The sequence below is a fragment of the Polypterus senegalus genome, chromosome 6 (genome assembly GCF_016835505.1).
Source record: "Polypterus senegalus isolate Bchr_013 chromosome 6, ASM1683550v1, whole genome shotgun sequence".
Classification (NCBI taxonomy): domain Eukaryota; kingdom Metazoa; phylum Chordata; class Cladistia; order Polypteriformes; family Polypteridae; genus Polypterus; species Polypterus senegalus.
The window spans coordinates 30,945,001-30,948,506 of NC_053159.1; the positions used below are offsets into that span (position 1 = coordinate 30,945,001).

At 41.4% G+C, this 3,506-nt stretch overlaps 1 protein-coding gene across 2 annotated transcripts in view; it reads left to right on the plus strand.

Annotated features, from left to right (window-relative positions):
- ube2j2 (ubiquitin-conjugating enzyme E2, J2 (UBC6 homolog, yeast)) overlaps positions 1–526 on the plus strand; it is a 46,130-nt gene extending 45,604 nt beyond the window's left edge. For both annotated transcript variants that reach the window (XM_039755733.1, XM_039755732.1), the window contains exon 7: positions 1–526. This exon is cut by the window's left edge and continues 1,399 nt beyond it. The gene's annotated coding sequence lies outside the window, so the exon portion shown is untranslated.
- Positions 527–3,506: the final 2,980 nt, after the last annotated feature.

The window sequence follows — 3,506 nt, forward strand, 5'->3', positions numbered from 1 at the left end:
TCGTATTACCACACAGTAATGTTTGCACATTGATCCAGAACAACAGGGCGCCGCTTTGACCCGCTCCTCTCCTCTCCCTGCGCCCCTTCTCAGTTGCGCCGACTGCAGGTAACTGTCTACAAGCCCCTGATGATTTCAGTTGTGGTGTTTGTTTCACTTGGACCACTTAGCACAACGTAGTAATTCAGTCTTGTTCATGTATTTGTCTCCTCGGTTCATTCAGATCTCTCTTCCCTTTTTTTTTCCTTCAGAAGCTCTATACATATTTGTAAATACTTTTGAACCCTTAATGAATATATACAGTGTGTAATTACATGATCTTGTACATTTTACTGTAATTAGCAAGGAGTAAAAGCATTATGTTTAAACCCATGAGCCAAGTTGTGAAGAATTTTATGTAAGTTAAAATTTAGTGACCAATTCTCCGGTATATACGTGGAAAAGCTCACTAGAATAGCATTGTACATCTAGGTTTTAAAGGTGGCATTGAGAGAACAAAATTAAACATATTTATAATTTTAAAAAATTTCTTCTCCGTTTTATTTTATCGCTGCACTTAATTTATACTAAAAGTCCTGTTTTGAAATCCAGAAAGAAGTTTGAAACGGTCTTCCTGCAAGTGACCCATTTAACTCTCCAAGGTCAGTTTAGGCCGAACAGCGGTTGGGTGGGCCGGCTGTTTCACTCCACCTGTGACAAGACGACTGGAGGGGCTGCTGGTGCATCGACTCGTTCGGAGACCCTGCTTACAGCTAATGAGGTAAACCCGGTTATTCAGAGGGGTGCTGATTTCTGTATAATAGGTAGAAAAAAGTGAACAAAACATATTGTATAAGGAAACTAGAGATTAAAGAGAGAACTTCACCCATGAGTTGTTCATTATAAATGTTCATACTGTAAACCTAGAATTGTGACAAAGGTTAATTGTGTATCAAGTCCTGCCTGAGGTAGAAAACTCCAACAGTAAACCACAGTGCTGGGGAACATGACTTTGAAAAGTAACTTTACTTACAAGAATAAAAGTAGCACATAGTATGTCACTTACTATAAAATGAAATGCGTTGTAACCATTTTGTTACTTCTTTTGTATAAAAGAACTGCACATTGGACTGGACAGTTTAATGCTAAACTCGTATATGAACCTTCATGAAACTGACCTGAATCACAGCCCACTTTTGATCACTTTCTTGTGTTTTCCAAATCCTGTCCCACTGTGAGGTGTCCGAGATCTGTCTGAGGAGCAGCGAGCGCAGGAGGGCTGCAGACACAGCGGCTTCTTACCGTACTGTACATCAAGTGCGCAGGGGTGTCGAACTCCAGGCCTGGTGGGCTGCAGGGGCTGCAGGTTTTCATTCTAACCCTTTTCCTAATCAATGACCAGTTTTCAATTCTAATTAACTTTTTTCTTTTCATTTTAATAGCCCTGTTTTTAAGGATTCAGTGCTCTGAATTGATTCTTACTTCATTAAATGAGAGCCAAACTGAAATGAGACCTGAAACGAGCCGACAGATGACCAGCTAAACTGGAGCTTCAAACTCCAACCAGGTTGTTAATGAGAAGCCAATTCTTGCTGTGAATTAAACCTGTTGTTTAATTCCATGGCCTGTTGCTGCTCTTATTCTGCCACAGCAGACATTTCCAAAACTGATGATGTTTCTGTTTTTTTTTAAGAACACCATCAAAATGTTCAGGTGACCTGAGAGATCAACCTCACTGACCTTCACCTTTCTTTATTTTCAGATATTGTGTGATAGGCACAGGTGAACTGCTCATATGGTGCCTTGTTTTGTGTCTCATTATTATTTGGCTGCTAATTAAAGAAAAAGAAACAACAAAGGGGCCTGAGTCAAGTTAATTAAAATTAAGGCAAAAGAAGTTAATTAGCAAAAACTGGTCGCTAATGAAGAAGATGGTTAGAATGCCACTGCGGCCCCCCAGGACTGGAGTTCGACACTCCTGCCCTGAAGCCTTATTTATACTTTCCACTGTCGGCGACCAAAATGCTTTGCTACTTTGCTTTGCAGCCCTGTTAGCACATTGATAGTCTTGTCAGTAGGTGGCGGTGTTTGGTCAATGTCACAGTAGAGGAAGTGAGACTTGGCTGATGTGCCTGTAATTGTTAGCTTTAAAAAATTGGGGGGTAAGGTGAAGGTGGCGTCTCCGAGCCATTAACCAAAAGCAGCAGGTATAATAGTTCCGTGGGTTGGTAACCTAATTGGTGAAGTTCCACGTCAGATATTTTTGCACGTCTTCCTTGCGTTTTGATGAGCTGTTGCGCCCCTCGTTCATCAGTCAATAGCAGCCTGTCCTTGAATTTCATCATTTAGGACGCAGCGGGGCGTCAGAATGGCCACATAATTAGAATGTGCCTGAGGGGACGTGTTACCACCTCTGACACGGTTATGGCCGTGCAGCTCCTGTAAACCAGTGCGGGTGTGTCAAGTGCCAATTGGGCTTTACACCGACAGCAGGCAACGTCTTTGCATACTTTTTTTTTTCTCCCTCGAATTTCTGAAATAATCATCCATGATAACAGACTTTTTTTTTTTTTTATAAAGGAATGAAGATATTTTTTACTTCAAGAAAGTAAGTGTTGCATTACGTAACTTTAAAAAAGTAATCTGATTACGCAACACAGATTACTTTTACCACGTTATCCCCACAGGGGTTGATGCTATGTCTCCGTCTCTCTTACTCTCAAGTCACCTACCTAGAGGCGCCAGAGGTGGGACAGGACCTCAGAGTTTTACCTCTTCACCTCGGCAGTGACAGATTGAAAAACCATTTGCCCTTTCCCAGATTCCTCTGTTTTTGCATAATTTACACAGTGAATGACCTTAACTCTTTGGACAAAATACACTATTCGAGATGGGGAACCTGTATGAACACACAATACAGTTTTTAAACTTGCTTTATTCAAGTAACAATTATCTAACATCCCAGTCATCCTGTGTGAAAAAGTATTTGCCCCCTAGTTTCAAGCCTCTGCTATTGTGATATCAGTCTTTCACGTTGCTGTTGAGGAATATTCGCTTCTTTGAAGAAATGCTTTAATACATAAACATTGGTAGGATGGCGGGCTGAACTTCTTGTGTCAGACTTGGCCACAGCTCCTCCACTGGGTTCAAGTCAAGATTTTGAGTAGACCACTCCAAGACCTTGTTTCTTTTGAGCCATTCAGTTCACTTGCTTTTGTGTTTTGGGTCTTTGTCTTGCAGTCACCATTCAGCTACAGGTCACGGACATATCATTAGTTACTCTTCTTGAGCAGTCATGGCAAGTCTTCAGGGTCCTGAGGCAGCAAAGCATCTCCATAACCTCACACTACGACTGCCATGTTGTTTTATTCTAGATATGATGTTCTTTCTGGTGAATGTGGTTACAGCTTTACACTAGACGGCACATGACCCGTATCATGCAATGCATTCTACTTTTGACTGGTCTGTCTGTAGATCATTATTCCAAAAGGCCGGGGCATCCTCCAGATGTTTCTTTGCAAACCAAG